The sequence below is a fragment of the Macaca thibetana genome, chromosome 2 (genome assembly GCF_024542745.1).
Source record: "Macaca thibetana thibetana isolate TM-01 chromosome 2, ASM2454274v1, whole genome shotgun sequence".
NCBI classification, from domain to species: Eukaryota; Metazoa; Chordata; class Mammalia; order Primates; family Cercopithecidae; genus Macaca; species Macaca thibetana.
In genome coordinates, this window is record NC_065579.1 from 119,384,736 (window position 1) to 119,395,327 (window position 10,592).

At 37.5% G+C, this 10,592-nt stretch overlaps 1 protein-coding gene and 1 long non-coding RNA gene across 4 annotated transcripts in view; one reads left to right on the top strand and one right to left on the bottom strand.

Annotated features, from left to right (window-relative positions):
* PSMD6 (proteasome 26S subunit, non-ATPase 6) overlaps nt 1-10,592 on the bottom strand; it is a 1,096,682-nt gene that overhangs the window by 999,550 nt on the left and 86,540 nt on the right. The window lies entirely within an intron of this gene.
* Nucleotides 1-10,592, top strand: part of LOC126948844 (uncharacterized) — a 347,273-nt gene that overhangs the window by 327,896 nt on the left and 8,785 nt on the right. For 2 of the 3 annotated variants that reach the window (XR_007723531.1, XR_007723534.1), the window contains one exon: nt 1,843-9,320. This is a non-coding gene — a long non-coding RNA (uncharacterized LOC126948844). Of the gene's footprint in view, nt 1-1,842; nt 9,321-10,592 lie in introns of those variants that run through there. The other variant, XR_007723535.1, reaches the window with a different exon arrangement.

The window sequence follows — 10,592 nt, forward strand, 5'->3', positions numbered from 1 at the left end:
TCCCATTGGTCACTTAGGTTATCAGAATGACTGAGGCAGTATTGCAGTGCTTATACACAAGTAACCCTTTTTTCGTTTAATAACAACCCCCACATGCAAGAATAGCAATGCTGGAAATTTGGATAAGCCAAAGAGAAGCCACAAAGTACTTCCTTTAAATAAAAATGTGAAAGTTCTTGACTTAAGGAAAAAAAAAGTCATATGCTGAGGTGGCTGAGATCTACAGTAAGAACACATCTTCTATCCGTGGAATTTTGAAGAAGGAAAAAGATATTTGCTAGTTTTGCTGTCCCACCTCAAACTGCAAAAGTTACCACCACGGTTCAGGCAAAGTGCTTAGTTAAGACAGAAAAGAGTTACATTTGTGGGTGCAAGACATGAACAGAGAGGCATTCCAATCAATAGTAATCAGGTGTGGGGAGGTACTGTCCTCAGTTTCAGGCATCCATAGGGGTCTTGGAAAGTATTCCCCACAGATAAGGGGGCGGGGGGGCTACTGTACTCCATACTCGTTCTAATAAAACTTTTTAGAAATCTCAAAAAGATTAAGCTAATCTACATGAAATTTAAATGCTTACTAGAACAAAGCACAGTGCTCTTTAAAGGAGCAAAACTAAATCCAGACAATACTGTAACACAATGTTCAGCAACATCCAATAAAAAAATTACCAGACACACAAGAAATTAAGAGAAAATCTCCTTTCCATAACCGGGAGAAAAATGCATCAACAGAAAGAGACCCAGAAGTGAGAGAGATGATGAAATTAGTGGACAAGGACCTTAAAACAGCTATCAGCAGTTCCAAGTATGTGTATAAAAACATAAATGCAATGAGAGAAATGGGTACTGTAAAAAAAGAACCTAGTGAAACTTCCAAAGCAGAAAAAGATAATATCTGAAGTGAAAAAATTCACGAGATAGTTGCAGTAACCATTTGATATAGTAGAAGATAAAGGTCAGTAAGCTTGAATAGAACAGAGAGGGAAGTGTAGTCTTTTCAACCATTAGTGCTGTAACAATCAGCCTGTATTGAAAAAGACTAACTTGGCCGGGCGCGGTGGCTCAAGTCTGTAATCCCAGCACTTTGGGAGGCCGAGGCGGGCGGATCACAAGGTCAGGAGATCGAGACCACAGTGAAACCCCGTCTCTACTAAAAATACAAAAAATTAGCCGGGCGCGGTGGCCGGGGCCTGTAGTCCCAGCTACTCAGGAGGCTGAGGCAGGAGAATGGCGGGAACCCGGGAGGCGGAGCTTGCAGTGAGCCGAGATCGCGCCACTGCACTCCAGCCTGGGCAACAGCGTGAGACTCCGTCTCAAAAAAAAAAAAAAAAAAAAAAAAAAGAAAAAGACTAACTTTTGTTCCTACCCCTTACCACAGGCAAAAAGTCAACTAGACACAGATCGTGGAACTAAATGTAAAACCTAAAATAATAAAATTTTATGACCTAGCCATAATGGATTTCTCAGACCATAAAAGTACTAACCAAAAAAGACCAAATTGATAAGACTTCCTCAAAAGCAAAAACTTTTGCTACTGACAAACCATCATTAAAAAATAAGATGTCAAGTCAAAGATTGAAAGAAAATATTCACAATGCACATCATAGAGTTGTATCTGGACTATAAGAATAATTTTTATAACTCAATAAAAAGACAACCCAATTTTTAAGAGGAGCAAAAGATTTGAGATTTGAACATATACTTCACAGAAGAATATAAGGGTCAGTAAACACTGAAAGATACTCAAGTGTAAAATGGTATAAACATCTTAGAACACAATTTGGTAGTTTCTTATAAAGTTACAGATATGCTTATCATATAACTAATCAACCCCCTTTCTAGGTATTAGTCCAAGAAAAATAAAAACATATGTCCGCTACACAGACTGCTTGTCTACTTATGTATGAACACTTGTTGAACACAATATGAATGAATCTCAAAAATATTTTGCTGGGAAGTGCCTAATCCCCAAAAAGTACACATCACATGACTCAATTTGCTTGAAGATCTAAAACAGGTAAATCTAGTCTTTATTGATAGAAAGTATAATGGCAGTTGGGGTTAGGGTGGGAGGTTGCCTGGGCAGAAACAGAAGATATTATTTTAGTGAATTGGGAATTTTATGTGTCTTGATTTTTGTGATCATTACACATATGTATGCACATATCAAAACTTAAACTGGACACTTAAAATAGGTACACTGATTTTTTTCCCACATAAATTATACTTCAATAAGGTCAATAATGTGTGCATATTTATACTCTCCTAGGGAAAAGATACTACAGGCTTCCCACCCACACATCTTTCATGTCACGCATCTTTTCAATTTTTCTTTTCAGATTTGTGTTGTGCTGTCTTTCCTTTCCTACTCCTAGTTTCAGCCCCACCACCACCACCATGCTTCATGACCAGCTCAGACAAACATAATTAGTTACAGTTGTCATGATAGTGAATAACTTCAGTGGTACAAAACGAAAACTGCACAGACTGTTCCCAATTAGGTGGCAAACCTGTGAAAAGTTTGTAGCATATGAATTGAGATCTATGAATCTATAATCTTCTAGCTCGCATTAATGCCATGATGATCCATTAATTTTTGCTTACACAGATCTCTAACAACTCTATTTTTTTCTTCTGAATAAAAACTGAGAATGTTATTCCAGGTCTATGCATCCGAATGTTATGGGTGCATGGGTGAAGGAAGGCAGAAAGAAACTTGGAATAAGATTCAACAGCTGTAGTCATGCTTTCATTATTTGAAAGCCTTTTTGGACCAAAGATAATACACTGTGGGTTTTTGTTGCCAAAAACGTCAGATTTTTGGTTTCAGCTCATGATCCAGAAGCTGAAAGTGTGTCAACTTGGTGATAGTATCCAAGAATAATTCAGTTCTATAGTCTTTGTAGAATGATGGGCAAAATGAATGTCAGCAACATTAAGCAGCCAGAAACTGAAGGTATGTTGTGAGCTAGCAGCAAGGAATAAGAGAATCTTAACAGATGTAATTTATAGCATTACTGTTGATGAAGTTAGTAACCTTTAGCAAGGAGACATAGAATCAATAGCAGCCTGACATTTTACAGCTGCAGAAATTTATGTGGGAACTGACCAGGAAGTAAGGTGCAAGAGGAGTTGGCAGAATATTTAAACCAGATGAAAAAATTTCAGGTTAATTATAAAGTGTCCAAAATGTGGAATTAGAATGATTTCTTCAATTTTCTACAAAAATGGACCAAAGTTTATGAAAAGCATCCCGAATGTAGAGAATTATACATTCATAAATGCACAGAAAGAACATTTGGGTGTTTAAACTGTGGCACTGAAAGTGCAGAATGAGAAGATACTTTTCAGAAATTCAGTGCATGCACTTACACTTATCAGTGCACCCTCTCTTTCTCTGCTTAGATTTTATGGTATTATTGAGATGCTTATAATACAGCCTACTCAATTGGACAATGGTATATCGTTATACATAGTTAATCAACAGACTAGGTAAGTGATAAGGCCTCAGAGAAGAAGAATATTAGAGCTCAACTCCAGCACAATGAGTCGTTAACACCCTTGGGAATGTATAGCTGTTAAACAAAACAAGGAGACCATATTGCCCTGTGAATTCAATGGGATCTAATGGGAATTTCAGAGTAATTGTATTTTAAGATGTGTAGGAAGCCTAATCATTTAAAGTGCTTTTTCTATTCCGAAGCAATTCATCCCACCACATCTTTTCGTTTAGTACTGATCAGTTTGCTTAAAAGATTAGGAGGTGAAAGGATGCACTCCAAGAAGAGTGATCCTTCTTAACATTTTGCATTTAAAACTCCTTTCACAGCCTCCTACAAATCTGTATTAGCTCTCCTGTCACAATTTAATGTATATCTTTTGGCTTCAGAAAATTTGGGGGTGTTTAGGATGTTTATGTTTTACACTAGTAAAACCTATCTAAAAACAAGCAAAGGGCTCACCAAAAATAGAAGGTACCATCAAAGTGACAGAACAATCAGGTAATTGTGGGCAACTTAGATGCTCAAGTCAGCAGGAGACAGGTTTATATCCTCAAACCTTGCATACTGCTATTCAAAATATTCATTTAAAAAGTGATAGTAAATAAATCTAACTTTTTATAACTTTCTGCTGTTTATTCCCTCAAGAGTGTATCAACTTGAAGTCAGTGATTAATTTTGGTCTAAATGCAATTGGACCTGCCTGTAAAAGTAACAGTAGTATTTCACAGAAGTCTTTCTCACTTTTCACTGTCATATTCAGAAACTGCAAATAGAACATTGTATTAAAACTAAATGAAACTAAAAATGACTTTTATGAAAGAGGATACCATTTTTAGCAGTGACTTTTTTGACTTGGGAAGACTAGGAGTTTGAATACTGTGCTGTGCACACTAGCTCTTTCCATGACACCAACTCTTGTTAACTGCCTACATTTGTCTCAATAATAATAGCAACCACAACTACAACTAACATTTATTTGTTGTTGTCAATGTTGACATGGATATGGAGAAAAAGTCACACATATACATTGCTGGTGGGAATGTAAATTAGTTCAACCTCTATGGAAAACAGTATGGAGATTTCTCAAAGAACTAAAAATAGAACTACCATTTGATGCAGCAATCCCACTGCTGAGTATCTACCCAAAGGTAAATAAATTATATCAAAAAGACACCTGTACTGGTATGTTCATCACAGCATTATTCATAATAGCAAACAACCTATGTGCTCATCAATGGTTGACTAAATAGGGTGTATGTGTATGTATGTGTGTATATATGTATATATATATATACACACACACACATCCTATTTTATATTTTATATATATACATATATATATAGAGAGAGAGAGAAAGGAGGGGAGGGAGAGAGAGAGAGAATACTATTCAACCATAAAAAAGAATGAAATCATGCTCTTTGCAGCAACATAGATGGTGCTGGAGGCCATTATCCTAACTGAACTAACTCAGAAACAGAAAACCAAATACCACATGTTCTCACTTATAAATAGGAGCTAAACAATGGGTACATATGGACATAAAGATGGAAATAATAAACACTGGAGACTCCAAAAGTGAGAAGAGTTAGGGGTGAGGGTTGAAAAATTACCTACCAGGTACAATATTCACTATTTGGGTAATGGATACACCAGAAGCCCAATCCCCAACAATATGCAATATACTCATGTAACAAAGAAGCACATGTACCCTCTGCATCCAAAATGTGAAAAAAAAAGGAAGAAAATCTACTGTTGTCTCTGTTCAAATCACTATTCTAAGTCCTTTATGTGTAACCCACTGAATTCTCTGAATAATCTTACTCATTGGTTATTTCTATTTTGCAATTGAAGAAACCAAAGCACAAAGAATAACTTGTCCAAGATCACAGAGTTTAGGAAGTAATGAAGCAGGGCTTTGAGTTTTGCATAAAGTGATACCCCATAGATGCAAAGGGAATACAATAGGAGTGGGTCCATGAAGTCCCACCCAGAGAATGCCCTTCTGCCAAAAAATTTCAGATTGAAACAGCAAAAACCTAAGCAACTGATAGGTAGGGTCAGTATGTTTCAATGTCCAACTATAGAACTGAAAAGATCTTTTCAATGGTTAGTCTACATGAATTTCTGTTAAAGAAGGAACAAATGCCAAATGTAGGGCAGTGTACTGTTTGACAGAAAAGAAGGAAATTTCAGAATTGTTTTCTGGCAGTATCACTTATTGCTTACTGTTCTCCACCAAAAAGCAACTTTTAAAAATCACCAACAATGTAAGACTGTGACTTGCTAAAGAAGATAGATTTTCTGGTCTATTATTCTGGAGTGGGGGCAGAGTGGATGTTTGCTTAGCAGGAAGAGAGCTCAGTAAGAGAGCTCAGTAATTTACATGTGGCATGACATGGTAGATAAGGTTAGGAATTACGTCTCCTTTTTTTTTTTTTTTTTTTTTTTTAACAGATTGGAACCTAGGCTCAAAATGTGCTAAAGGTCACATAGCTACTAGGTGCTAAAGTGATAATTCAAATCCCTGGTTTGTCTGACTACAAAGCTCTTGCTCCTGCCATGATCCTACCTTTGCAATCCCACCAAAGAAGTACTAAATACAAATAACGACAGATACCATTGTCCAAAATGAGTTTCGATTGTCAGTTTATCTGTTGACGTCGACTTTTTGGCTCTGAAAAAGAAAATTATTGGTTAGTGTTTCACCCTATTTCAACCTCTCTTTCAGCTTGCACATGAGATGATTCCCTTAAAATTTTAATGCTTTCAAACAAACCAAATCTAGAGATATTAGATTAGCTACATTTTCCAAACAAACAAGGTGTAGGAAGGGTGGGAAAATAACCTGACCTTGTTCTTGAGATCAGAAATGCTTAAAGGCATGTGTAAAAAGCCCGAGGGAGAAATATTCAGTATTTTTCACGAGTTCAGCTCAGGCTGCATTGCCTAATCATTGTCTTATCACCAAATATTACATATTTACACAGGTGGTTCTCTGATTTAATTGTTTGAAAGCAGTCACTGGAAGCAAAGCTATGTGACTCAGCTTCGGTGATGCACTCCAGCTGGAGTCTGACAGGTAAATAATTACCACTAATCAAAGCCTAGATGAATTCAGGTTCTTCAAAGTCAGATGGGGATGAAGGGGACAGGGATTATTAATGAACTGTTAGGAATATCAGGAGAAATAAGAGCTGGACAGTCTAGTCTCAGATGAAAACAACAAAGAGAACAATTAACATCGGTAAGACCTCGGGTGCCATGTGTATTACAGCACAAAGATCTTTGGCTGGGCTCCGTTATTCCTCATTCAGGCATAATTAGTTTGGGTATCTTAGGAGCCTCTCTGGGTCTATGAAACTGAATTGGATGATGAGGTAGGTCTTCAGTTCTCACAGGATATAATTGCATGATTTCCTTAAGCAGAATTCAAATTTCTTGACATTAAGAGGGGAAAATCTCGTTCTCTTGCTTCTGCATGAGTTAATATTGTTTAAAATAAAAATTAAGAATGAACACATTTGCTCCTTAAAAGCAAATCATATGAGATGAGTGCATATTAAGTGAACAAACTTAGATGGGAGGGGGGACTAACCATCCCTAGGGGGCCCATGGATTTCAATAGAAATTTCCATGGAGTTATTATGAAGGATAACTTCCCTGAGGTTTTAGCCCCTGCATGATGGATTCAAGAGCTTTATTTAAAAGTCAGCCTGTACTGGCTTGTAGAAAGCTTTCAGCCTCTTTTTGCAAGTCATTTTTCAGCTTCCTGGTAATGAACAAAACAGGTCTGATAATTCTCAATAATAATCTCAGGAAATGTGTGGTGCAGGACTGCAGCTTTCAAGCAGTTGACACAAATCTAGTTTAGTCAGTGTGGAGAGTGGTGGTGCCTGAAGACGCCTTCTGTGTTTTGGGACCAGCCAGGAGCGCTGTATCAGCCACAGCAAGGACATATTTTGACTGGTTTTCATCAGTTTGACTTGAGCGGGTTTTTTTCTTTTTCTTCTTCTTCTTTTTTTTTTTTTTTTTTCTGCCTCTTGTAAAAGCATTTGGCTCTGAAGCAGAAAAAGAATTTTTTAGTTGTAATTCAAAGTACTCTTATTGTCTCATAAAATGTGAGCTGGAAGATTTACCTTATGGTTTGGCTGCTGGCTGGAAGTAAGCAAGAGTCCAGTGCATCAGGGGAAAATATTAAATGACCCCTTAAGATCCTCTTTAGCCTGAAATTATGGTCCGTACCCTTTTCACCCTGAGTAGAATTCCCAACAGGTCCTTAAATGAGGAGATCTGGGAGAAACATGCCCTCTTTGGTCAGAATAAGCACCCCAAATATAACAATCCAAAAGAAAAATAGCAACATTTTAAGGAAATGGTTTTGAGTGAGGTCTTCCAAGACACAATACTATGTGCTGACTCAGGGAAACAGGGCGACATGCTGAAAACATTTGCAGGCCTGGAAAATAACTGGTTTAATAATTCAAGATGCTTTTAAGTTACACAGAACTACATAAAAACAAATAAACCTCCATTCCCAAAGTGATGTTATATGTGAACCACTCCTGAAATGAAAGAAACAGAACTTAGAGTCTGATGCAAATTCAGCTTTGTGAAACTCTTAAACAACTGACAAAGAACTTTACCGCCCCACACCAAATCCCAAATGGAAATATTCTTTTCATGACTTCAAAATATTTAGATGAAAAGTGAAATATTTAGTCAATACCCTACATGTATTTTCATCTGGGTATCATGCATCTGAGTGTTTCCAGGGGATTTTCCAAGTGTTCCTAGGATATACATCAGGGTGTCTCAACTCTGGCACTAGTAGCACTAGTAATGCTTTAGACCAGATAATTCTTTGTTGAGGGGTTTGTCTCCTGCAAAGTGGGATATTTAGCAGCATTTTTAGTTTCTACTCACTAGACACCAGCAGCATTCCCCAAGTTGTGGCAACCAAAAATGTCTCCAGACATTGCTAAATGCAAAATTGCCACGAGTTAAGAATATACTTTATTTTTACTCATTAAATCCCAAATGCATCCTATGAGATAGTGTTTCTGTTATGATCCTATTTGTTCCAACTTTATAAATAACTAAATGTGGCTTAGAATGTATTAAGTGACCTGTTCAATTTCAGTTTACTAAAGACAGGACGTCAACAGAGCCTACACTCTTTGTCCTAACACTGTAGGCACTCAGAATTTGAGTTAAACAATAATGTAGATGCTCTATGATCTAAGAGTTCCAAACATACAGAAATAAACACTTTCTTCAAAGAGTCACAGAATGACTTTATTCAAATGTCTTCTCAGTTCAAAGATGTACATTGGAAGTCAGGAAGGAGCACACAGTTGTCCATGCCTGGATGTGGGTAGCTGAGCCATATGTAATTGCTTCCATTTACTCCTTATTACTTGCATGTTCTTTCAGTTACCTGAGTGGATAGCTAAGTCGAAAGAACCCATCAGATCCATCATAAAGCAGATGGTCAAAACACTAGTTGACAGCAACCATATTTGACAATGGAGAGGGAATAGAATTTGTGAGATGAGCACGCCTAAGGATTTCTCTTTACTAGCACTGGAAATTTTTGAAAATTAACTTATTTTAGCTTCTGATTCCTTATCTGAAAAAGGATAATTGTAGCTATCTTACAAGGTTGTTGTAAGAAGATAGTACATGCAAAGCCCATGATATAGAACTTGGTATGTAATAGGCACTTGATATATGGCAGCCATTATTGTGATTCATTTAATAGCTATGAGACACAACAGAAGATCCCTTTATTTTCATGAGATGATTGGTGGAGGAGAGGAACCTGATAATATTTACTGAGTTTTTACTACATGCCAAGCAAGCACTGTACCAAATGCTTTACATGAATTATTGAATTTCATTCATGAAGTTGATTCCTTGCTGGTTATATTAAGCACTCCTTCTTTTGGTTTACTTATCTATTATTTATCTTACTTTCAGGAGGGCAAGGACCATGTCTGTTTTATTTTCTGCTATACACCAGTGCCTTGTACCTCAATCAATGTTTGCTGAATTAATAAATTAATAAACCTGTGAAAGAAAGGATGATCCCTCTAGGAATGATCTTTGACTCTCTTCTATCAAGTGCTCTTATTTCACAAGCAGCATTTCTGGGATGAATTCATTTCTTTATCATTCCTACAGCCATAGGCCTACTCCTTACTGTCATGGCCTTGAGTCTGGACTGTGGCAGCCACATCATAATTCTCATGTGGTTTCTAGCTTCTTTGCACTCCCAGTCAAGCTCCTCACTGCTGCCAGGGTAATATTCCCCCTACACCCTCATCAAGAAGCCTCAGATGGATCATGGTCATGGACTAGGTCCAGACAAGCATCTTCTACTCAGAACCAAAACCTTTCATGATGGACCCCAGCTTGCCCTAACCCACATCACCTTCTACCATTTACCAATCCCGCCATTTATTTGGTGTATAGTTTATTAGGTGCCTCTAGGTGCCAGGTACTGTGTCCTAGGTACACTTCAATTAAACATGCTTCCTGTCCTGTAGAACATAAAATATATTTGGGGAGAAAAACATAAAAACAATTGCAACATGGTATCAATCCATTTGAAAGGAGCTGCATAGCGTGCAAGGTAGGTTCCTGGGAATGTCTGTAACCTGCACTTGGGAGGTCAGAGAAAGCTTTCCAGAGGAGAAAAGATATCACCTGACATCCAAAATAGCTTTGCTAGAAAAACAGTGCAGAGAGAATACATGTGTGAACCCTTGAGAGGAATGAATACGGCTCTCTCAAACTGAAAAAAGTTATTATCTGGAGAGTAGAGTGTGAAGTAGGTGGAGGAGAGGAGAAGAATGACAGATGCTTTGGAGAAGGGAGTGCCAATCACAGAGAGGGGCTGTTACCCACTTGAACCCTACTCTGAAGACAATGAGAGATCACAAAGCAATTTTGAATAGGTTAATTGAGATGTTACTGCTTGAGATCAAAAGCGGATGGTACTGCAATGGGCACTTCAATAAGTTACCATTTCGTCCTTATAAAATATAGGCTTGTAGAACAAATTCATACTCTGCTTCCAGAGCTGT